The sequence below is a fragment of the Anticarsia gemmatalis genome, chromosome 11, assembly GCF_050436995.1.
Source record: "Anticarsia gemmatalis isolate Benzon Research Colony breed Stoneville strain chromosome 11, ilAntGemm2 primary, whole genome shotgun sequence".
Classification (NCBI taxonomy): domain Eukaryota; kingdom Metazoa; phylum Arthropoda; class Insecta; order Lepidoptera; family Erebidae; genus Anticarsia; species Anticarsia gemmatalis.
Window position 1 is genome coordinate 3,127,162 of NC_134755.1, and position 27,665 is coordinate 3,154,826.

Genomic DNA, 27,665 nt, shown 5'->3' on the forward strand with positions numbered 1-27,665 from the left:
ATAAATATTGATGTTTATCAATAAGGAAACTGGAGAGTAATAATGTAGGCATAGAAATATTCTTGATTCTCTTTTAGTCGTATAGTTATTATAAATTGAATTACGTTTTTATTTTGTGTTTGTTTGAGAATCTTTGAGGACTCGCTAAGCTAAGCATTGATTGTTATAGAGTCGATAATAGTTATTTAGCTCTTCGAAAGCTACGGATATAACGGTAAAAAACAGGAACTTATTTTTATCTGCAATTTATTGAGAATATTACAAACTAAATTATGGCTACTGAAATAAATCCTGAATTAAATATGTATACTTAAGCAGAGCTTATTATTATCTAAAAAAAGCGTTCCATCATACAAATAATTTACTCAAAACCATGGCATACAATTGCTCTAAGAAATGTACACTTAGGCACAGCCTATTATTATCTAAAGTTTTCCTCGTGTCAAGAATATACCTACTCAAAACAACAAGGTATACATTTGCAACAAAGAAATCCTCTTCGAAAATATCTAAGAAAATAAAATATAGATTCTCAAAAGAATTTTTAATCAAGTAAATAATTAAAAGTTTCACATCACCTTACAAAGTTGAACATTAACACGTTGTCTGCTAGTGCCAACCACAGGTTGCATACAACTTGCGTAATTGAGACATGAACTTGTTGCAGCCGAGAAGTTTGCGAAAGCACGGCCTGCACTTGAGATACATGATAACATACCTTCAGCCAGAGAGTCTACATAGCCGCTATATTTTTATAAGTCTATTTTGCTTTGGACTTTTGAGAAGACTAGGGTAAAGGTTTTGGTTGGTTAATAAAATGTTGATAGTTTTATAAGAATGAAATTTAAAGGTTTACAATTTAAAACTTCTCGCGATTTGTACACATGAACCATTAGTCAGCACGTGACCACGGTCGATGCAATTCGATCGAAACGTCGGGTAAACCAATAAAGTATCCTTACCTTTAATTTTCAATCGTGTTTAGACCCGTTACATTATAGTTTAGGACTAAAGAGGGTTTTTTTTACAATGTAATTATTTAGATTACTTTCGGCACTTTTTACTGTTCTTGACCAGTGTAAAAAATTTACAAATTGTAATAATAAAAAAAACCTAATGGAGAGCATGAGTAAAAAATAGAACGCTCATTTTCCCAATATTTATTTTAACACAATTATTATTGATGTGGACAAACTGGCGACAACTCAGTTGTGGGTTTCCTTCAATCACAAAGTCAATATTTGCTAACTAATCAATCGCTTTTTTTCCTGTTCAAAAGTTCCAACTTGTTCGCGTTTACTCTCAGAGAACCTCCAACCTTATGTTGATATTTTCAGCGCTACTACAATGAAAGTTCCATAAAAATAAACATTTGTACTAAGATTTTATTGTTCTTGTTGAAAGCTGGAATACTTGCCTTTTATGTAGTTTCAACGTAAGATATAAATTGCCCGCATTACACTGAAAGATGTGTACGCTCATGTATTTCCCTCTGGAGACCAAACAGAGCAATGTAAATTGCGTAAATAAATATATTATGAAGTCTTACTTTCAACAAGTATTTTATTTAACTGTTCTGCGCAGTACTATTGATCTCCTTGAAAGACTATACGGGGGTACTACAGAAACACAAAGTAACATCCTTTCCCAATTTGATATCTTTGAAAACAAACCCTCTTTCGACTTATAGCTCTTCGGTGAATTTAACGTACACATTTAGCTCGCAGTGCCTGTGATATACGAGTATAGGTGAAACCAATCTCCTGATAAAACAGAAAGTATTTAGCGAATGTTATAAAAATTGGAAGCGACGTCGTTGTATGGTAAAAAGAATGTTGGAAGAAAGAATGAGGAAACTTTATAGAGGGATCATGGAGAATGGTGAGCCACAGAAACTTGAGTTTTTTTTACAAAATTTCAATTTGTGTTGAGCTTTAAAACGGTGAATAAAATTATGCTTAAATACCGTAATTTTCCTCTAAAAAGCTCAGCTGAAATATATCGTTAAATACAGAGATAGTAACATTTTCCTTTTTAAGAAAATTTCAATTTGTGTTAAGCTTGAAGCGCTGAATTAAATTATGCTAAGGAGTTGAAATAATGTGGTATAAAGTTTGCAAGCTAAATATCTCGTGAGTAGCAGTAGTCAAGAATGTAGGTTGTATTTCTAACATTGTTATTGCTGTAACGTCAAATGTGTTTATTGCGGCAACGATGTTCGCGCAGAATAATCACTGAGGCCATTATACGGCGTACATGAACGATTTGCGATGTGATGTTAATGAGAGCGATGGCATAAACTATTATCGCGATATATGCTGTAATTTTATTAACTGGGTGATTCATACATTACTCATAGCAGAAACTTTATTTACTGGGTAACTCTTTAAAGAACAAAATTACGGTTCTACGAGTAAAATTTTCAATACTTAAAGTTGCTAATAAAATTTATTTATCAAAGTGGCGCTAATTAGCTTGCATTAGAATTGAAGCCCTTAGAATTATTTTTGTTTCGCGCAGACTTTTACAAACATACAAACAACGGACAAAAAGTACAACCAGACCCGAAACAACTATTTGTGGGTAGCACAAATAATAATAACGTCTCGGATAGGAATCCCACCCACGACCTCCCGACGCAATGGTAGTGGCGTGGCGACAACTTTAACCACCCCACTGCCACACATGGTTACCGATATGTTCTTATTTCTGCAGAACTTTTTCTAAGCACCAATAAGTATCACCTATAATAATTGCAGTTCAAAATCAATATATATGTTACTGTAAAAGCTCGAACGGTGGTAAATCCTAAGATTTTCCGGTATAACCTAAGATTTACCAACTCGAAATGGTAAAAGTCCGAACAATTCTTTTATTTCGAACTTTTACCTATATTCACTTGATGATATCGAGATGTCGCCGGAGCCCCGCTTCGCGGGGCTCCTCCTTCTGGGTGGTTAAAAAAAAATAACCACGAAGGCTAAGGTGGGAGCTTCGCTTCGCTCGCTCCCACCTTAGCCTTCTAACCTAACCTACCCATGTCGCTATGCCCAAAACTCCTTCTTTATAACTATGTCACAGTATATAATTATACCGTGAAATAGTTATAAACATAGTTATGAAGGAGGATTTTTTTATATATCGTAACATAGTTTTTAAACTCTGGCTTGTTCGGACTTTTACCATTGAGAGTTGGTAAATCTTAGGTTTTACCGGAAAATCTTAGGATTTACCAAAGTTCGGGCTTTTACAGTAACATATACATTTAAATGAACTCGCATTGCCAAATCAGTTGTAATAACATGTAATCCATCCACAGCAGCTAAATAATAGCACACTGGCGTTCTATTGTTTCGTAGAATACTGAATTTACTATTACCGACCATTTTGGTTTACCGACAATAGTTATTTCAATAATTAATCGAATATAATGTGTGTTTGAGATTCCAATAATAATGGTTGGCGGTTTGATTATGTGAAAATACATAGCCATTATTGTAAATTTTTCTTGCACTTTGACGTATGCAGCATATAAGTAAAACGCGATCTTTAGTTCATCTTGTATGTTGTTTAAAAAAAACAAGTGCAATTAAGACAATAAATTTTATAAGAAGCAATAAACCGGTTTCCTATTTTTTCAATTTATTAATAGCGTCGAAATTATTCATTAAAAAAATGAAATACACATATTATTATTTGGGGCGATATCGAAATGCATAATATACAAAAGCTACATACACATATTATTATTAATAATAATAAAACATAAATAGGAACAAAAAAAGAACCAATTATAATAAAATTATAACATTAAAAAATATTGCTATCGGAAAATAAACGAAATTAAATTGAGGCACTTAGAGTGCTGTTACGATCGGCTTAAAACGGAAATTACTTCATACATTTTACAATTTTATAATATTATATTATCGATACATTACAACGGCTTAATTTTAAGTGACCGTTCTGAATTAAGGTCAATTTATAAGGGTCGTAAAAGTACTGGGGGCCAGACAGAGGTTAAACCATCTTAATTTAGATGATTTCACAGACCTAACAAGCTTGGGTTCTAGGTTCAACTTTATTAATTAGGTATCGAAATTTTGTACTAAATGTTTTCATATATCATGGCAGATTGTGCCAAAACCTGTAATAAAGTCAGACGTCGAATTAAAGGATCTACTATTACAATATGGATATTGGGTTATTTATGTACTTATTATTTACCTAAGAGTATGAGTCGATATTCAGTTGGTTCAATTAAGTTAACTAATAGAATGTTGGTAAGTTATATTGCAAAGAATTATATAAAACGCCAAACAAAGCAAGAAGCCTTAATGTGGTTTAGTAAATCCTAGTTATTGCAATGCGAACGACAGATTAAAATTTGCTTTCAAGTGTTTTTTGTTTATTTAAGGTATACTCTTAACGGTAGTTATATTGCTATCATTGCTTAAATCTGCGCAGATAATCTTAAGGTCATTGACCCCATATCATATGACACTAAAGTATATAAACAAACACGCTAACTTTTGTAAAATATATGTACCTATACACAAATACAAAGAAATTACGGGTTGCCGTGTCCATAAAGACTCACAACCCGTGTGAACGTAAACCCTACCTATTAAATGAAACTCCGTCTCAATGACAATTGTTTTATCCTAGTGACATTTTAACCTTGCCCTCAGTAATCACGTTCACGTCTTACGATTAAAGTTGCAGTTGCAGTAAGACCTTATATTGGACACGCGAAGAATAGTTTTTACGAGTGGTGCAATAGTTGAGATGCTCATTGTGTCATATCACTGTTACTAGTGTTATGGCTAAAGTGTTGACTTATTAGACTTGGTTCTAAATAAATACTGATAAGATATCCATGACTTTAAATGAATGAACGATTTTTATCTATTCTCGCCTATTAAGGCTAAAGTCAATTAAAAGAAAGTCTTACCAGAAAATGAAAACCACAGAAATTATCACTTATTATTCATTATTATCATTTAGATCTTTAAATGTAAAATATAACAAGTCCTATTGTAATTTCGTAGTAAATAACAAAACTTTAAGGGAATAGAAAACATCGAAAAAAACTAATTCAAACCTACAAAAAACTTAATTGACCTCCAGTTATTACACGAAGATGAACAGAACTATGAATGTTTTGTAAACTTTACTCTTTAACTTTGTCTCACCAAAAACAAGTATTCAATTTACTAAGGTATATCTAGCACGTATCATCAAATACATGATTACAATTCCTAATCCGCCATTGTCCATTGTCCGGCAGAGTATAAACCTACATTACTAAGTGCTACCGAGCTCTCCTGCCCGTATGACTAATGTATGCACTGTTAATAGCCCTAAGTGCGAAAGGTTAAGTACAAATGAATGTTTGAACGGTAGACCGTTAGTGTTAAAACACTAGTTAGTTTGATGTTGAATGTGGGATATGGAATGAAGATAATTTGAGAACTTTGAAATATATTTTAGTTGAAATAATTTTATATGAAACTTATCGGTAAAGGGCCATGTGTCGCCTAAGTTAAGGAAGTTGTCATGCTTCGTATTGCTGGAACACAAAGGTTCGACTCTTCAAGGATCTAGATTATTTATTCAGTACTTTGCCACTTTACTTCTAGCAGAGTTCCTAATTATATTAACCCCGAAGTTTTGTTTATAATTCCATGAACACAATAACCAATTACTTAAATTAACTACCCTGGAACTACTTGAAAAAAAACACACAATATGTATGTATAATGCCATGATCAAAATTAAGTAATCACATTTTCATGACACCTGCACCAGAATTTCCGCATCATTTCATCAAAATGACCATACATCAGCTAAATACAGCGCTCCAGCAATTTCACCTCTAAACATTTAAACGGACTCCATTCTAGTGAACGTTGGGCACTGAGCTTAAACATGTACCACCGGCTCTGGCCATAAGTCTGAATTTTTTATCGACGCATGGATAACACGTCCTGACAGAAGCCTTTGAAACGAGCCACATTTTGAACACTGAAAATGGTTGAATTGCGCACAAAATGTGGGCATTATGGTGTATGTGCTTATGTGCAACTAAACTACGATGATGCTTACTGAGTAATTCTGATCTTTGAGTAATTTATGAAATCCTGTTCGTTGGAGTAAGGACATTAGACATTGTGTCCCGATGGACTCAGAGTAATTCGACTCTACCGGCATTAAAACGACTAGTGATACTCAATTGATATGACATGTCTTCAATTAGTTAGATCGCTATCGAAATATATTAGTTCCAAGTTGTCTTAATAATTATGTAGATAACAATTTGATGATTAAAATAAGGGAATTACCCATTGTAAAAACCTAATTTACTAACGAGATATTAAATGAAGTACTCCAATTTGAATCTTACATACTACTTAAAAATGACTGCGAGAAGAAAAAAGCATAACATTGAAGCACATTTTATTTTTCAGTCGTCCACTTACAGTGGCACAAGTATTCAGGTTCACACTGTTTCGGGCGTAGGTGAAATATTTACAGCGTGTACGCAATTTAAATTGCGGCAGGGTCTAAAGTGACGCCCGGTAACATGTTTGTTTTGATCACAATGGTATTGTGAATTAGATATAGCTACCCTTTATCTTTAGCGCTAAAGGAAATTCCCACAGATCCGCTTTTTGTCCTGTGAACTTGACCTTTCATCGTTCTAGAATTCGATTATCATCATCAATATAGCATCATCCAATAATCCATGTTCACACCTTACATTTTTCTGTGCGGATCTCATAGGTAGAAACTTACTTAACTATCTTAGCACCTGCGTAATAAACCAAGAATAAAAGCTTATAAGTAGCAGTCTAGCTCGCTCCTTTCTTAAAGCATTTTGTTCACAATAAACAAGATGTACCAGTTTGAAGACTCAGCGAGTTGAAGCAAAAATCAATCAACAAGGATTTATGGCTTGTCAAATGTAATAAAACAGTCGATGCAACAAAGCCCAGAGGTTTAGGGAGCGTTCAAAAAGTCATTAATTTAAATGTCACCTCGTTGGGCCCGACGATTCCTTGTGAATGTACTGCTAATATATTAACATATGGGTGACTAGCTAATAAACGTTTACATAAATATTTTCTTGAAAGTGTTGCCTAATAATATAAACTTTTGTATTGGTACTTAAAAGGGCCTTTTAGCAAAGGGACTTATTTTATCCACTTTTAAAAGAAAGAAAATTACAATGATCGATTTTTTGCCCATTACTGCTGGGTATGGATCTCTTCTCTAACGGATGAGGAGTTACGCCAAGAGTTAGCCAAGTGCGGGTCGGAGAAATTCCTTCAAGAAATATATTAAACACCTTTTAGGCATGCAAGGTTTTATCACGATGACAAACGACAGCTTTATTAAAAAAAATGTTACTGTAACCTAACTTAATACGTCATCATTGTTCCCTGTATATCCGCGGTGCTTGAAATCGGAGTCACGTGCATATTCCCAAGTTATACGAGTAGCTAACACCAGCTATGTGTAATAAACCAAGCATTTAACTACGCAGCTTCCTTAAAACTCTACAACAAAAATCAATACACGTTTTCTTGATAAACTCTTACGTCTAACGTATTGTCAACCGCAGAAGCAATTAGATGAGTCAGGATACATGACGCATTACACGCCTCCTTGATCCAATTAGCGCTGTATCTTAGGTGTGGTACCATTCATCTGTTATCCTTTAATTTTGTTATACGAATATAACTATTTTCCCTGTAAATATTTGTCTACTAGAAGACGTAAGAGTCATACTGATCGAGTTGTGTGAGGTTAAGCAATGTAATCAAGGTCAGTATTACGATGGGTGAACGTTTTCAAGAGTTACTTTACCATTAATTTTCTGGTTTGTGGATGTCCCATTTTCTTTACGTAATGATGCTTAGGATAGCTGTTCTGCAGTTTTAAGGTTAACTCTGATCCAGGTAAACTGAATTATGACAGTACTGACGCCAATTTAGATCGAAATTAGGGTAGGATGAATTAGGATAATTATGCTGTGCTTCCAGTAATTACTGGATACTTGAAAGATTCATGTGCAAAGGGCTTGCTCCGTCACTGTCGTTAAGTCATTATCATAGTAGTAATTTATGGATGTACGTCACGTATGGATGTCTCATAGCTACGATATGCAGCTATGAGACATATGACTCAGTGACTCATAAGTACTAAACAAGTGCTACCGACCCTACACGTGATTTGAGATACAAAAACAATAATATTCAAAATGTCTTTGACAATATAATCCGACCTAAGGATAATACTTTAATCTTTCCTATTAAAATACTGGATTATGAAAATCAAAGCTGTAAGTTTGTCAAACTCAACAAAAGAACGGAACGAGTTCAAGAAAGAAAAACTTAAATCACGAAATTTTCCCCGTTGAAGTAGAAAACTTCTCGGTGCAGGTAGAAAGGGGTGCGCTATTAAACAGTGAAGATGACACTTCTCCTAAAACAAGCGAAAATTTCGCCATTTGCCGAGATTGTCACTTGTTTTAAACCTGAAAAGGGTCCCCTTAAATGACCTCAAAATTGCCGACGCGCCCAAGGTGCCATAAATTCTTGCCAGATTCACAACATACAAACAAATATAGCAAACATCCTTGCTAAACCTCCGCCCTGTAAATCCACGACGAAATAAGCTCGTGAAATATAGCACCCATAAGTCTAACTTCGTTTCTAATTAAACTCAAATTCGTCTGCTCATCCACATTCAAGGAATCATAACTGCGTGTAATAACCATTTAGAAGACTCAAAACTCCAGATTAATGTTCTTAGCAAAAATAACTTAAGCCTTAAGCACTTTGAAGTCTAAATAAACATAAATTGAAGGAAAACTCCTACGTCGTCGAGTTTGTGCACGCTCACCGGGAATTTATTCAAGAGCAACCAATTTCAACTTTTCTTCGACATTCGTTTTATATTTAAACTTTTTCTTTTTCTCTCTTTATGAACCGCGAGCGTTTATTGTTTCATTCCAATTTATATTTTCCCTTTGTTCCAGAGTTTGGTGTAATGTGAAAACGGTTGATAATGGTCATGTCTGACTGACTGCTTAATGGTGGTGCTTATCTGAAGGAGCAAGTTTCTAACTGAGAGAAATGTTCGTTGTTTATGAAGGTAAGGGAAGTAATCTATCAAGTGTATGCTGTGTATGCTGTCTATGTGCATATACATCGTTACTATGCGTAACTCAAGCAACATGTGGAATATTGGATAGTTTAGAACTTATGTGACCTACTTTTAGGATAGCAGAATTTGATTAAGCGTTTGGCTTATTGGGATAATGATCAATCTGCCGTACCCCAGTAATTGCAGGGGTGAACGCAATTTTCGTTCCATATATTTCTGTGTCAGATATTTGGGTGATGCCCATATAAAACATGGTTTACATAATAAATAAAAGGTAATATGCGATTCTGTCCCTATATTAAATATCCCAAGTCAATTTATGAGTATACTGTACTTATTGTACAACAAAAATTTTAACATCTGGACAGAAATAAATATTAAATTATATTATTTTTAATTATAATGAAAATTACAGATAAAACTAGAATATACTAAGTTTATTTACAAATAAAAGCGTCCACGAGACACTAAGAGTGAATTGAAAGCCCCATTCATTCTGTGACGCGCAAAATGAAAGTCGTCAATTCACAAGAACTTAAGAACCTTTAATGTAAGTCCCGATGTAAATGGGCGATTTAAGAGGGAATTTAATATTAAAAATGCTGAATTTTATAAAAAGATTTTAAAAGTAAATCTCTACATAATGATGCTTAAAGAAATAAATTTTGCTACTTTAATTTAGTATCAAAGTGGTCTAACTCCTCAAATAAATATTTCAAACCTGGTGTAATTTATTTTTAAGTACGCATTTTCTTTTTGAATACCTTATGTTTATTCTGTCTGTCAACACCACATGTCAACCAAGCCTCCTACCGGCGTAATTTTCATACCGGTTCTTCCAAAACCGAATTCTAATAAAAGTGTAAAAAAATTACACCGGTTTCACCAACTTCCTTCAACATTATTAATCTAGTAATCCTATTACTAAGGGACCTAATCAAAACATTTCTTTACGAGGGTCTACTAAGGTACTAAGGTAACATACTCGCATGATTCTCGATCTTAAGCACCAAAAGCCGTGAACTGTGAACTCCCTTGGGACTAAAAACCCGACCCTTCTACGAACACTGATGTTATCGCGATGTGAGCATAATATATCAAGATATAATGTAGGTATGTTACTATTATAATAAAGGGTTTCCTGCCTAGATTGTTAGATAAGGTCGCGTCTGATGGATGAGAACTACCAAGTATGATACCTTCATCAGTTATATGAAAAAAACTAATATTAGCCGACGCTTCGGCCTCTTTAAAATGTGTTAAATTGCATGATTCATTTTGTTTAATAAACTGCAGCATTTATTAAGCTCTTTATGCAGGAGATGTCACTCTAATCTTTTTTAATTACGACGCGATTTCATAGATCCAAGAAATCTATGAACATCTTTGGAAGCTACTATATCTTTTTCTTCGCTTTTTCTTTCTATCTACATACCTTAACTCAAAGACATATGTATTTTAAAATTATTTTTACAGCAGTACCTGCATTGCTCCCGACTAACAATAAGCAAGACCCGTATTACTCTAATATAATGTTTGACTAGAAACACAACAATAAGACTCTACTGCTGGAGGTCACTTCTACGTTCTATTTATACAAAATAGAGACATAGTACGTAAGTTAACCTTTATTATTTGTCCTTGATCTGTGTGACAAAACGGTAAATATAATAGAATATAATATACAAGTTATAGAATACCGGCAAGTCGCTTCGCCTCATCAATTTTGACAAACCATTAAATATTTATGGTAATGACGTCATGAAAATGGAAGCAGGCAAAAATGGGTTTGAAGTTATTTAACTTAAATCAGATGTAGATTATCATAATATGACTGAAATATGAAAGGTTTATTGAGAACCTAAAGATTCGTTTTGTTCCTCTTCAAATAAAGAGTACTAAATGAATTTTGTTGAAACTATCGGAGCGGGAGTATATCGAAGAAAGATGTAACAAAAAAAAATAACGAATGATTATATTATCACTTGAAATAAACAATATTGTAATGTTTATATGTACAAAATAAATAAAATAAAATAAAAACCTTATAGTCATCAAAAATATGATAGCCCCTAGAAAAGACTACCTCAACACCCAATTCAAAAATAATTTTGTACAAACTTTACGCTTGCATAGAACCTGTTTAGTCAGAACGTACATCGCTTACGTAAGTATTTCTAAGGTCGTCCAGTCGGCGGTATTTGTAGAAACTATTGCTACTTATTATAGCCCTTATGACCATTACATAAGGTTCAGATTATGTACGTTTTATTGCAGTTATGCGGCGTTTAGGAGTATTTGATGTTGTTTACGTGACTCAGAATGGTCTAGGAGTGTGTCAACTTTATTTAGATGGATATGTTAAGAGAGAAAGTGAAACAAAATCTTTGTATGGACGTAGATGGTTGATGTTGAAGATTTCTTTGAGATATTTTGGACATATTATTATCTATATTTTTCTTTACAAGTCAGGGTTTTGGACTTTGATTATAATAATTTTAATGATAATATCATTAAACAGTTCTAGAATTATGATAAAGACAGTAGTTCTATTGTTTTCTCGCAATAATTTGTATTTTTGATTGTATTACGGAATAAAATCCACTCCAAAAGTCATTCACTCGTATATTAAATTCTATTCTATTAAAATACCCTCTCGAGTATTTGCCCAAAAATACGGATATTGAACGACATTTCCCGGAATAGAGTCTTAACTTGGCATTGAAAACATCACTTTTCCAAAAACTTCCTTTTGTCCGACAGGAATTGAAGAGGTTCTTAGAAATTCAGGATTTAAGCTGTGGTTATCAAATATATAATGAGAAACGTAGGCAGCGATTCATTTTCGTTAATAAAATGCCCTTAAGAAGGGTGAAACGGGCGGAAAAAATCCTTCCCTTTGTTTCAAGATACTTGGCTATCGATTAGCTGTTTTCTCAACTTCATTTAGTTTAAGTAGCTTTGGAGAGTTTTGTAAATGCGCAACGATATAACAAGGTTCGTATGTTCATTCGATGGCCGGATAAATACACGGTTTTACCACTATTGGATAAATACTGTCGTTGAGTATTAGAATAAAAGAATGACAATTATTTTATCCGTTTGCTATCACTTTATCTAGTAGATAGGTTATTTGACAGTTATTCGGAAGCTGTTAAACTGTTTTATAGGCGGGATGTTAAAATTTATCAATCCTACAAAGAATATTTTTCCTGGCTTAAGTGTACAATAAATGTACGTACAAAGGCATCTCATTTGTACAAATTGGTTCATTAACACGTTAAGTGTTATGTGATAGCACACGTGCATTGACACGCCTTCCAGTAACCGTACCTCTGTTGTGTACTTTGTTTTACTTTCTTTGTTTTCAATATTATGTCCAAAAATTGTTGCTTAGCGTCCCCATATTTTGTTTTTTCCCATTCAGTTCAGTAACAGTTACAGAACAATATTTTTTTTGGTCATAGGGTGGGCTATATGTCTTTATTTTTTTCAAATAGCTCTTTAAAAGAAAATTCTGTAATTCACACATGGCCAGCAGGAGGAACTAAGAAATTTGCACGAAATCACTAAATTGAAACCAAATTTGAAGCTTTATTGACACTTCAGAAACATTGATATAAACCCGCACATAAAAATAAATTTCATTTTGATTTGACGTCAAATAAGTTTGCCAATATCTAAAGGAACTGTTGGATTGTTACAAGTTACAGTCTCGTAAACTATAAGAGAACTATTCATATTTTATGTGCTTTCAATCGCGTCCCCCTCCCTTGTAAACAGGTAAACATTATTTTCTTCTATCGCATTTTCCTTGTGACGAAATATTGGACTAATATTTCAAGTGAAATATGGACAAAAGCGATTGATAACTGATAACACACTATTAACTCTTTAGTTGTCGATACACAATGATAATAGTGAATCAGATTTCTTGAAAACTTCTTCTTCTTTTTGAAAACAACGTAATAGAAAAGAAAGATTCAGCTTCAAAAATCCCCTTATACAACCCAAAAGAAAAGAATCAGATATAAGGGTATAATAACGATTTAAAAATGCCCCGTATTAGCCGGAGTTTGCTCCCACATAACAAGTGGACGAGCTTATTGCCGCGAACCATCATCATATGTCTTGGGCATTACACCTTTATGGAGTTGCTAGTAGCAATTTTGCAGGTATACATTTCAGGATCTTTTCCCTTTTCTATTTTAGTCTGTAGCATCGTATATGATACTTTTGTAACATGGAGCAAACCTAAGTATAAATGTTTATTACATGCTTGATTTCACCCCTTCTATCCTAAGGTGTAGAAAGAAACGTATGAAATACTCACACGTTTCGACGTTAACGATGTCAGTACCATGTTTTAGGGGGCTAGACTAATGCTATGTTTCAGCCACGTTACCAGATACCGAGCTACTATCGAGGAACGTTTTAAAATAAATTAGAAAAGAACAATAGTACTTTACCCAAGCTGGGAATCGAACACGAGACCTAATGATCAGCAGACAGTTTACCTACTGACCGCGGCACAGAGGCAATCCATTATTTATAAATGCAAAAACAAGACCTACAAGTTTTTGTCCTGAGTAGCAACAAAAAGTTTCCCCTGTCAGTCACTGTGTAGGATTTGCTAAAAGGTACTGAGGAAGTAGCGTGGGTTAAAGCTATTTTAGTTTACGTAGTTTTGCCTCTAAATATATCGCCCTTGGGTTTTCAGGGTTAAACTGTAAACTAAATTAATTGACGCTAACGAAGTTTTGTCATAGTTTTTAACTATTTATAACTGAGTTCTCTAAGTGGTCTCTGAACTTCTTCATGTGCCACTTTGGTAAAATTTCTGATTGTTAAAAACGTTTCTTAGAACATTAAAAAATAATATGACTTTTAAATGCTAAGCTGTTAAAAAAATAAGTTATTTTGGTACGTAATCTATAAAAAAACATTGCTGCAATTTTTATCTTACTTTCAGATCGGCTTAAAAACGATAACATATAAAGGAGAAATGGTAACCCAATGGTTACGAAAACATATTCATAATCCCTCTTACCTGTTAAATATACATTGAAGGATCAGCCGAACCCGTATTTATTTTATTTCTAGTTCTGCATGGAACGTAATACGTTTATCGGACCCTTCGGAAAGGTTCCACCGTAGAGAAATGATTCGAGTAACGAAGTTTCACCTGAGAAATGTACGCTCTTTACAAAATATACACATATTTGAGTAGGTTTTGCATCAGCTATAAATTGCTGTTCATATGTACAGATACTTAACACAGCACAGATAATTATTCTTCTTAATAAAAAAGACAACTGCCGCACTAAAAACTGCTCCTGTGCTGCGAGGACGTTTACAAACATACAAACAACAGACACGAAGTACCTACAAACAGATCCGAAATAACTATTTGTGTCTGTCTAATTGAAATGTATAAGGTTCAAGAAAGTGAAGAAATCTAGTTTTATTTACCCTCTTTCTCATAATGACTGTAAAAGCATACGGTGGTAATTTACTATAGCAAAATTTAATAAGAAATCATTGACCTATGCGTATAATTATGGTAACAAAAAGTCCTTGAATTGGTTAAATAAATTGTATCACAGGCTTTCCTTGACACTTAATGGGGTCACTGCCCGAATACATTTTCCTAAGTGTAAAATAAAAAGTTGGATATTTTTCATGGAATCCCGTAGTACATTATGTATATGCAGTGTTAGAAACTAGTACCGATAAAACGAATAACGGCTTCAGTTAAATACGAAAATAACTCGAGTACTACTTTATAGCAGTTTTAATATATGGAGCAGTTAACTGACTTTATTATTTAACATTAAATGTTTTGATTTGGTCGAATAAAACGGCTTCTGTGGTATATTTACTATTCAGTCCATATAATTTAAGCCTTAATACTTTCAATTGATTTTGCGACTATCTAAAGATGTTCTTGGCGTTGTAGAAAGAACCTTCATCTATATACATAAATAAAATAAGTCGCCGAAATGTATGTACGTGCATAATTTTTGAACAAGTGAACTAAATTAAAAAAATATTTTCAATACGTTTGTAACTGTCGGGACAAGGTATGTATAGGATCGATGGGATCAAAATACCCACGGGATTGGAATCAACAGAATGAAATCTTACGTAATGTTATGTTTATTAAGATTTTAAATGAATTTCTCCTCGTACGAATTATTTATTCGACAATGATTGCCTCATAATACATTGGCAATTAATTAATGATCCAATTACATAATCAGATGGCTAATGATATCTTTAAGTAATTGCCACGATCTCTACATGGTTTCTACTCTGATAAGATTGTGGTATGACGTCATAAAATAAACCGACACAACATTCTCAAAGGAAGTGCGAATTTGTCGCGACTGTGCAATATAGGAAACTAGATCAAAACTTGTTTTAATGTTCTCCTTTACTTATATTAGATTTATCTTGCTAAGGAAGAAACGACCTTATTCTATCGCAATAGAGCTCAATAGTAATTTCAGATCGACTGCCTCTGTGGCGCAGTGGTTTAGGTCACCATGCCGCTACCATTGCGTCGGGAGATCGTGGGTTCGATTTCCACACGGAACAATTAATTATTTGTGCAATCCAACATTTATTTTTGAGTTTTTTTTCGAGTCTGGTTGTACTTCACCTCCGTTGTTTGTATGTTTGTAAAAGTCCCCGCGACACGAGAGCAATTCTTAATGCGGGAGTTGTCTTTTTTAAAACAAAACACATGTGTTATATAAAGATCTCTATTGATGATTACACGTTTTCTTATAAATGAGAAGGAAAAAGTTTTGTTTCCTGCAGTAGTGGAACATGAGTTGGCAGCTTACACATTATTTGGAGAACATAATAGAGGACTGGCGACTCCTTATACTGTTTTCCTTTTAGCGTAGGCCTAATTATTATTGGAGTTATATCACGCACAATATGTTACATAGTAATACGTTTACTACTTTAGTAGAATAAGTTAAGAAATTAACTGATCTGCCTCAAACATTTTTGGGAGTATTTTTTTATATAGAATGTTATTGGCTCAATAATACATGTCATATTCTAACTGCCTTGCTGGTTACCTTGGTAAATGATAAATTCTTTTATTATTTACTGTTCCCGAATATCTACCTATATTAATGTTAGAAAGGGCTCCAGGCTCCTATCAATAGTCATTAGTTATTTTGGGAACTCTTAATTATCAGCACTGTTCTACGAATCAGAAAACTTACTAACAAACTAAAATTAAAAGCAAGAATTTTTACAAAGATATGCTTCGAATAGCTGTCCATTCCGTGCCAATAGATTAATTAAATCATTTCCACCTCAGCTTTGAAGATTTCCACGTGAAGTTTTTCCATTTAGATTTCAATATCGGATTACAATTATAAAACTGAACGTTTGAGAGAAATTTTTAATTGGAGATTTGCACCAGCGGGCCAAATTATATTTTTGCCTTTTGCTTTTTTAATAAAAGGTCGGTAATACTTGTTTTATATGATTTATACAGATATTTTCACCGTTTGTATCAAGTATGAAACAATCAATGTTATTTTAAAGAGACGTTTTTATTACTTGAACAAAAATATGTTTTATTATGAAGTAATATATTCTGCGCGCGGCTTCGTCGACGTGAAATCATTTGCCGTGGTAATTCAGGTTATAAACTATATACTATGTAGCAAATTTCATTTAAATTCATTCAGTATATTTTACGTAAAAGAGTAACAAAAACATACAAACATACGTACATACATGCACATAAACTTTCACATTTATAATATTAGAAGATTATCTTCACAAACATGACAAAATATCGATCATGTTTGTATTCACTTGCCGTATCACAAAGGGTTAAAATTAAATCAATAATAGGTACTCGTACCTATGTTAAAACGTATATAAAATGTGAAGGATCCAAAAGAGGTGTGTTGGTATTCTAGCACGTGACCTTCTCTCAAAGGTCCTTCTGAGCGGTCAAATGCATGCCACTCGCAACTGGCAAGTATGTAGGACAAGATTATTATATGTGCTAGTATGATATAAGTTATGAAGTTATATAGAAATATATACACATTAAGGGCCGTGTACATATATTGTGACTTGGTTTGACTTATCATCAAGGCAACTTCTGTTTAAAAATCTACTATGATAACATTTTGTGGAAACTCGTCTACTGCTACTATATTAGGAACCAAAGTTAATGGGAACATTAATCATACGAGTCAAAATTCTCCAAAAACGTCACCTTAACATTTTAACATTTCTTCCACCAAACAAAAAAGCGGAAAGCAGCCCCAAGAAGCGAATTCGCACTACAAAAGCAAAAAATGACGTATAACAGAATGAAAAATAGACCCTCATCATAGGTAAAAACCGTGCCTTTTATTATAAGGTTAAACCTCATCTATCAAACATTGATTTGTCGACATCACTCTTCAATTGATATAACCCTTGACATAGACCAACCAACAACGAGGTCATATTTGTATCGGAGCCAATCAAATGATATTTGATCTTCAAAGGCATTAGCGATAACTGCTGACCAGTTCTAGAAATCAAAGAATTTTCATTATTCGATTAAGAATCACCATTTCTTTGTGAAATAAAGTCAAAGCTTTGGTTTCTTAACGAATACTACACACGCACTAGTAATATAAAACCATATATTGCGTGATATGGCAAACGTTTAAATCACTATTAGTGGAATTTAATACACGTGGTTTTCTTTAACGTCAGTCGTGTCACACGTCAGTTTTGTGCCATACAAAATTCTGTGCACTATAACAAATGATTATAACGAAATTAGTAAACAGGAATCGATCTAGGTGATATTTTACTAATATTAAGCCTGCTATCAAATACTTAGATATCGAATTTTCACAGCGGCGTATTTTGAAAGAAATATGTTTAAGAAGTAGTTTTAAATATAAAATACTGTACATAGATGCGGAAGGATAGTACCGCGAGTAAAACACAATCAAAACAAAACAAGCTAACAACAAAAACAATCTCAAAGCACACGATTAATAAACAAAACTTAATTTTACCCACTACGAGTTGCGAGTTAAACTCAATTTGCGCGGGTAATTCGTGGAACGCGTATATGGCGCCGGCCATAATTGCCACCAATCTTAATAAAGGCACATTTGTAGGGGACAGGTGTGAAAAATTAACCGCACTCGACCTTTTTATTGCTGCAGCGGAACATCTGTCGGTCTGCGGTCAGGAAATGTGCATTGCTTTCTATTACAAGTGATTCAGGCGGCATCTGATTCAGATGCATTATGTACTTCGATGTCGGTCGGGAATAATCATGCGGTTTTACTATGAAGCGGCTTAAATTCTTTGTAGTTCACTCGTGAACGGAATTGTTCTGAATGGAAAATTGCATATAATTAAATGCAGTACAGAGTAGTATTATTTAAATTAAATAACAAAAATGTAAGAATAACCTACATCGATGGAGACAAAGACCATTCTTCAACTAAAGAGAAAGGGGTCATATCAAAATTTTCTTCAAAGAGACCTCGAAAAGGTTTCTACCTTAGTAGCGAAAAGAACATTTCAAAAGCCAAATGTGTAGCACATGACAAGCATGGTAATAGAACACTTCCCAAAGGGATACAATACATTCACGGCGGCCAAAATTTATGAACTGTCGAGATTACGATTCAAGATTTTGATACTTTCAACGAAAATTCTGAGGGTGTACCACGAAATGAGTATTCCTTTTATTATTCCCGAAGCATAAAAGTATAAGCAAATAGGATCTCACGTTTTGCAATACAGACGAAAGAAGCCAGAATTCTGACAATGACAGTCCCACAATAAAACCATCGAGCCGTTGGTAATAGGAACGAAAAAATGCCTATTGTTAATGGATATTATTTCGTAAAATGCGAAGTATTATCTAAGAAAATTGTATTGAGTCGTATTAATATAAAAAGTGATAAAGAAATAGGGATCAGAAAACAAAGACTAGACGATTATGTAATGTTTCTTTGCCTAAGTCACTCATACGGTCTGTGCTTTATAGATTTATCAACTTTGAGCTACATTGAATATATACCTACTTGAAATTATTAAGTTTACAGAGTGGTTAAGTTATGTTTCCATTAGGAGACACTGTCAAGTAGTAGATGATGTTGCTTTTAGCTATTTACTAGCTTTTTTTCTCTTAGAAGACAGAGATTTACTAACTATCAACAAAAGTATATTGACAATAAATATAAATTATATAAATAAAGACCTGCATCCAAAACCTACTCCTAGTCAGCTTAGAACCTAGAGTCTGGATAATAATTCTCTTCTCTGCTTTACCAGGAAGTTTGCAACAATACCTAAGAAAAACGGTGACGAATGACTGTTTTCCACCTAGTACTTAGCTAAACTAGATTTATAGGTGTCTAAGGGCTTACGTAAGAGACAGACAGAACCAACCTGTTGACTTGCGAGTCAGTAGTGCGGTCACAAACACGTCAACTGTAGTAAACAACTCTGATTATGACATGCTTATGCACTTGTTTGTTTATTGCAATGATGATTCAGTTTTTTGGCGAATAAAGCATTGAAAAACTAGAAAATATATGTATATTCTAATATTACATACATAGGTTGGGACATAAAATCACGCCTTCTTGTCGAGTAGGACTGCCGCTATAAACACTTTCTTTTAACCAATAGTAAGTTCCATACCCAAAAAAACACGGAACTACTCCTAACAATCTTATTCATCAAAATATTAATTATATTTGATTTATAACATCAGCTGTTAGAATCAGTGCGTTCGAGAACAAGAACGTTGTCTTACAAGAAGTGCTTTTATAATTTTAATTACTTCTAATTATATCCACGACTTTATAACGAGCTGTTATGTTATAATTAGATCATAATGTAGATGATATTTATCTATAAATAGTACTTATCTCGTCATAGAACTAAACAACCGAGTTGTTTTCCAGATACTGGGGGCGTTAAGTGAAGGAAATGAGTTATTAAAGACAGGAAGCGAATTATTAAAGACGGTGACTTAGTCGACATTCTTGTTGATTTTAGGCCGATGTTAAACTGAACTAACCTAGCTTTAGTATTGAGCAGGAGTTTAGTTCTGTGGTCTAGGCCCTACCCCTAAGGGAAATAGGTGTGGTTTTATGTATGTGTGATGTGAATGTATCAACAGGAACTTGTAGGTTTTTTACATAGCACGTATATTGCATGAAAACTATGTGTAGGAGGGTGTCACCTACACATATATGTGTTCTTACGAATGGCAGAAAGGCAAATGACCATAATCTTTTTTTCGATCAGTTATTGACGTAGAAATCAATGAACATATGAAGAATAATAAAGTCAACATGACTTGCAAAACATACTTGATGAAAGATTCCGTCGCAAGCGCTTATAACGACGATACGTCAAGATAATTAGATCTTAAATTAACTTCAAAAGGCGAACTTCCTACAGTTCTAAGAAGCTAATTATCATTATATAAAACCATTGAAGTACAAACTTAATTAGATAAGAACGAATAAGTACAAGAACTTTAAAACTAAGCTTGCTATACGGGTTCCTATTCGGGTCTGCAGTATTTATCGAACAACAATACCGACTAGAAACAATTACTGCACTTGTTCGGCTTATGCTGTTGACATGATTGTGTGGTTCTTTCGGGTCCGATCATCTAAATTCGATTAAAACATTCAAAAGCGACGATGTCGAACCGCATTTTTTCGAACATTTATCTACACATATTCGGTTTTGCCGAACAACTAGCCCGATTAATGCTGAACCGAATGTAGCAAGCCTTAGACGCTAAAAAGCTTCACCAATTTCAATAAAGACATTTTCCAAGAATAGACACAGAATCAAATACAGAGTAACGACATTTAAATTACAGGGTGTAATGCGATCGATTAGATAACTGCTTTATATTATTCACGTCAACTGAATAACGTTGATATTAAATCAATGTCTTTGTTTACGAAATTGTCCATTTGTGTCTGCGATATAATCTAAACGGTTGAATGAGCATGGGGTTTCAGCGCCATTCCGTCTGCTTGTGGCTGTTTTAATGGCTATGTAATAAAGAAGATAAAAAAAACATACTGTGTATTGATAGCCGATGTTTCCGACAGAATAACTGAGGGCTATAGATTGCGGTGTATATTGAAAAAATCCTTTTGAAAACGTATAATATATGACAGTTGATATTTTTGTATACAAACATTTTTGAAACTGAAATTCCTTTGGCTATACAAAAATTAACAGTCTCTTAAATAATTGTTGTAAGATATATTTCCCTGTATAATATTTTCTACTATCAAACGTAAAAATTTATTAGAAACATGAACTTGCACATTAAAAAACATGATTTCCGGTCGTACAAGTTCTGTCCTATAACCTATTTATTTATTTGATAAATATCTATACATTTTTCTTTACACAAATAACATTATAACAATATAGTTTTATTTAACAATAAATTCGATCGTAGTACTCGTCTATTTCAAATCATAGTAAACTTAACACAATAACTACGAGTATTTACACTAAACATCACTTCACAAGCAATAAAACAATACCGAATTCGCGACATAAATTAAGCCGAAAATAGTTCCCGTACTTAAACACGTTAATTTAATCGTTAATTATAACGAGATTATTAAATGAGGCTCGTTAACTGTTATGCGTCATCCGTCACTTGTTATGTGGTTATTGATTCGTTGTTCAGCTTTTTGTTTTATCATGTTGGCACTATTGGACATTTGAAAAATAGCCGTTGAAGTTGCCCAACGGATATTTTTTGTTTGTTTTGTAAATTGTTGTAGAGATGTACAGGAAATATGTATGTTAGAATATATTTAAAAATGTGCAAGTCATTGTGAGTCGTAAGGATATACTTAGCTCTACAGATACAACAAATCTACAGATACTAACAGTGTTTTGTCTTTTTCACTCAAGTTCAGTTTCAGACTTGATTGAATGTGACAAAACACTGTAAGTATAACTAATCAGACTCTACGTTTATTAGTCACATAGTTAATTGATAAATGTTAGCTATGTATTCGTATTAACATAACTAAAAATGAGTAAGACGTAGAGCTGTAATCAAATCTAGAGGTTGCTAGAGTTTTGCAACCTCAAACACCAAACAATAATACATTATAAGCGAAACTAATTTTAAATGAGTAAAAGAACGTTTAATTGGGTATTTAGAAAATAATAGTGTAATGAAATCACGCCTTTCAATTATTGAGAGCTTTTGTATAGATCTGTTATAAGTTACCCTAAAACCCAGCGAGCTAACTTAAGCTTGACTTAATATGAAAAAAAAAAAATATGTCATAGTTAAAACTAGTGAATTAAACAATCGTTGGAAATCCCTAATGGTGCAATAAACAGGTCGCAAATAGCTGAATAGTAACGCGCGAATCACGTCCCACGTAAATATGCTTTATAGACGTCTATGTACTGAGTAGCGAATAAATATTTAAGCTTGAATTGTAGGAATATGACATACGTGATTTGAACGTAACCGTGATTCGATTGCTAGTCTTATATATTGCGGTATATTTTATTTATTTACCTAAGACTTCTCGATCGTGACTATCTATATTTTTAGTAATACTAGAAATGCCAAAGGTATGGATGTTTATTATCCAAACATACCAGAACTACAGAATGATGAACACATAGGATACTTTTCACTCCGGGAGATCCTTCCTCTAAACAAAGCCGTAGAGCAGAAGTTAGTACCGAATAATCAAAGTTTAGCTACATTTATAGATTTTTTGATTTGTTATCCACGGGTGGTCGACTTTTTTCGAAAATAAACGTAAGTTTACTTTAAAAAAAATAGAGCTATTATTACCTATTTAACTATAACCTTAAATAATAATTTAATAAGTTAATCTGCTGCAAGAATCTTGTGTTTTGTACGACTTGTAAAGTATGTACCTACAATGTGATCGTGTGTTCTATCGTGTCACGGCTAAGGCAATAATTACCTATCAGCTATCGATGAGATCATCACAAATGAATGTTAACAGACAACAAAAATATTAACTTTTGTTTCGTTTTTGTAGCAATTTATTTGATAGAAAAAGCTAGTCTTAACGTTGCTCGTATTATCAAATGTCATGTTATCACAGTTTTCTATTATTTTAGAAGTTTGGACGTTATATACGTAGACGTGACAAAAGAATAGCATCAAATTGTGTATCAAAAAGTTAAAGTAATAAGAAATTAAATAACAAGCACTCATTGCTTTTAAGATCAATTAGAAAGAGATTGCAACTCTTAACTACAAAGTAAAGATTTCTAATTTAAAAATGCACATAAGCACGTAAGACATTCGTTTCTAGAAAACAAATATCGCAAATTGCTTAATTGTAAAAATAGTGACTTTACGTTTCTACTTACTTAACGAGTTAAACAACAATCAAATTGAGAACCTTCATTTTTATCCCGGGTAAAAAGTTAAAACAAAAATTTGTTCAATATTTTAGTTTTTCTTTCCTATTTTAGTTAAAATTTGCGCATTCCAACTGCGGATTTTGTGGCAAATATAGTAAAATCAACAGCTAGTGGTAACATTCGTTTTGACGAAGCTCCGTAATCTCATTTGAATTCAGGCCTATAGTCGCGGCACGTGTATTGGGTCACTTGCTACTACGGGACTCCTACTATGAGTTCTCATTGTCGGTTTAATGTCACTTGTGGTATTCGATGCGGATATAAATTTGAGCAGATTTTTTTTATGTGACAAATTAAAAGGCTTTAGATATCCATGGTTTGCAGACATTTTAAATTGTAAGTAAAAATGAATATACCTAATCATAGATATAAAGATAGCTATTTTAAAGGGCTGAAAATGTCCCTCGCAACTGTTAACCATGGTGGACGTTAAGTCAAACATATCTTTACCTGACACCTATCTTGAGATTTGGAGTCCAGTACTATGGTAGAAATGGATTCATAGTATCCATTATTCCTTCATCTATTATTTTTACAGGAAATGAAGAGTTCCACTTTATAATGACGAAATTAATTAATGAATAAGCGTTATTAGTCATTAACCGTGAATGTATTTATTTTACGAAAATACTTTAAAATGTTATTATTAATCGTGGTTTAGTGAATCATAGGAATTTAACTAATGAATCATAAGCTTGTTTTATTTTTCTTCTTAAAACACGGAAACTTAATTTAAGGTAGCTGTTGAAAATGAATCGTCTTAGACAAATATTTTTTCTTAATAAAATCTCCTCTACTTTAACGCCTTTACGATCTTATCTGATTTTGCTCTTAATCTCTATCTTCAAAAACACCTAAAAAGACGGAACTTTTACACTTTTTAAGGAAACAATTATAATAGTAATAACCATACTTATTACCAAACGTATTTATAATTTGAAAACCCAAAAACGTTTTAAAAAAGCTACATTCTTCTAACAAAACGCATGTAAAACACCGGTTCAGTGAACACTGGAGAGTACAACCTTTTACTTAAGTGTTGCTTAACTCGCAAATGAATCGTAAAACCGTCGAGTACCAGTAGTATCCCCACCACTCCCATACAGACACCATACAATGTCAACATTCATTCATTACGCAACGAGACCTCGCAAAGAAAAATCGCTGCGTTTCTAAAACCGGTTTTTTTCGGCTATACATATTATACTCTATAACTATAACAATAAAGATGAATATTGATTGGCATTCGTAAGTAGGACTGGACGTAAGTTCGCGTTAAGTTATTACGACATTGTGCTAATGTTGTATGGGAAACTGGCCTGTCTGTAGTTTCTATAGTATTATGGTGATTTTATTAAAGAAATATGTTGATTAGATTTTAAAAAACTTGATTAAAATTATTGAGTTGTCATCTCAACTTCAAATGGTCTAAACACCGTGCGTTATTTATTTTAAGCACAAAAGCTGTGTTTAAGGAAAATTAAACAGAATTAAAACTAAGGTCTAAAAAAGTTATCATCTGGTTTAAAAGCTCTAGTACGCTTTAAATAAGTCCTAAAATAGAAAGATAACGTCGTACATATAAAACAAACAAATTATTTTTTTGTCACTTTCATTATCGTTGTTAACACCAAACATCCCTTTTTATTTGTTCCAATACAAACATTCAAAAGAAAATAAGTCACAAATTGATTTTTAATGTAAAACAAATGCGTTTCCAACGATCCAAATATATAAAAAATACTTTCAATCCTCACCTTTACTCGGAGATGGTTAAAACAGAAACTCAGCAATCACCAAAACTACTCATTATCGAGCGAAAATGCACAAACCGCCCATGAACTTGACGTAATTCGTTGCTATAGCAATACTCTCCCAGGGAAAACGACCCCTAGCGAATTCACATCCAAAATACGCAATAAAAATCCTTGGTTTCAAAATTTGGAGAAATAATAATCACTTAAATAAAAAAAACATAGGCACCTTTTTAATTTAGGATATTCGAACGTAATTACTCGGGTTTAAATTCGAATTAATGTTGAAATTCGAGCGTTATTTTTTTTAATGCGCGATAGGGACGCGCGTCTACGCGGCGGTACGGAGCGCACTACGTAAATGTCAGCCCAATCGGCACATGTGCGGGCCGTAGTAAGGCCTCGTACACCACGGAAGTATTTTCCTTACTACTATTTTTGTTTACTCAGATTGTTTTAATAAAATAATAGTGTTTAGTCGCGTACTTAGGTTAATAAAGTAGGTCAATTATATCTTGAATGAGTTGTGGAATTTTTAGCTGATCAGCAGACTTTTATTCGCTGACTGGAAACAAAACGTGATCTTATTAGAACATAGTATAATACAAGTTGACATGATACATTTTTATGACTAGATTTTACATTAGATGACTGTTTTGGCTATTTCTATCTCTAAGTCATATCTTACATTCTTTTATAATTAGTTTTTGCTAATAATTATTCACCCATAATTGTGCCATTAATATTATAATTGGAGTTTGTTGTGAAATATTATTATTTTTTGTTATCCTAGCACTGGCAAAGGCTTCTGCCAGAAACTTAAGTAACATAATTTGCGTACTTCAGAGAAACAAAAGAGAATTATACTCGTAGTTTACCCTAAAACTATCGCTTACATAGTACATTAAGATTTCCATGCAATATTCTCTACCAAAGCTTAACAAGAACCTGCTACCATGCATCGTACGAACAAGTACTTAGTCCATTGGTATGCATGCTCGATGCGTCGGCGATAAAAGTGAAAGTATGGTGAATCACATATTGGTGTAGACTTCGCCGAATACCATTAAATATTGAAAGTGAATGTTTATTTTTAAAGTTATTTACTCTTGAAGCTTTGATAAAGATTACCAGTTATGCTATAACTAAGTGTTATGCAATTATTTCCTTTGCATTGTTTCATTTCTTGGCCGGAATAGGAAGTATAAACCTACTTCACTTTTATCTAAGTTAATGTCTATACTTATTTGGCGTAACTAAGAATGTACTACACTGGTTATGATTTTTTTAAAACTACTTTTTGTTCTGTAATTAGATAAAAATATAATCTGAGAAAATTAAGTCGTTTTAATTTCTGTTTGTTACAACTAATCGCAAAATTTTAAAGGCAACATCATACATTACAAAATCAAATGCCTATTTTAAATAGCACCTTCAATTCACATCAAAACAAACTGCGAACTTAGTCATCTGTATCCACCCACACAAAATCGCAAGGAAAACCGCTTCAGCTTGCACACAGCTTTACAATGTGCGAGCGAGATAGTATTCCAGCCGGGGTGTACATCCGCTTTTCTCGGCGTTATGTAAGCTACGGCCCTGGAGCCGGGCAACAAGGCCCCCGCGCCCCGCCACCCTACACCCCTAGCGCGCAAAGATTGGGCCGAAGGTAGTGCTATAAGTCAGTCCGGATGGCAGCAGTGATTGGTGATGATAGCTGTTTTGAAAATTTCTGTGGGAAAATTTTGAGCTCCTGTGTTACGTGATTTTAATAAGAGGGTAATATTCTACAGTTAATTTTTAAAAGAAAATACCTATACTTGATGTAAAATGTATCTATATAAGTATGTATTTACAAGTATATAAGTATGTTTATCAGTTATTTGGTTACCATAGTACAAGCTCTGCTTAGTTTGGAATCAAATGACCGTGTGTGAGTTGTCCAATGATAATGATAATGATATCCAATGATAAAATAAAATAAAGACAAACCGAGACCAGACATAACTTTTTTATTATAGTCGTAATTAATTGGTAACAAATAAAAAGTTAAATCCTAAATTTAAATATGAACTAAACGTTCATATTTGACCGTTGGGAACAAAAAAGCGAACGTTACTCACTTTTTACTAAACACGTGTCAAGTTCGTTAAGAACTCACGTGATATGACTAAGATTACCTATATTTTTTTCCACTCACTTTATTTAAACACGTAGGTACCTCATGTTTTTCCTCAACCACATATA

The 27,665-nt window shown here is 33.4% G+C and overlaps 1 protein-coding gene across 5 annotated transcripts in view; it reads right to left on the minus strand.

Annotated features, from left to right (window-relative positions):
* Positions 1 to 25,764, minus strand: part of chp (leucine rich repeat containing G protein-coupled receptor chaoptin) — an 88,843-nt gene extending 63,079 nt beyond the window's left edge. For 4 of the 5 annotated variants that reach the window (XM_076119639.1, XM_076119640.1, XM_076119641.1 and 1 more), the window contains exon 1: positions 25,422 to 25,764. The gene's annotated coding sequence lies outside the window, so the exon portion shown is untranslated. The remainder of the gene's footprint in view (positions 1 to 25,421) is intronic. The other variant, XM_076119638.1, reaches the window with a different exon arrangement.
* Between the last annotated feature and the right edge of the window lie 1,901 nt (positions 25,765 to 27,665).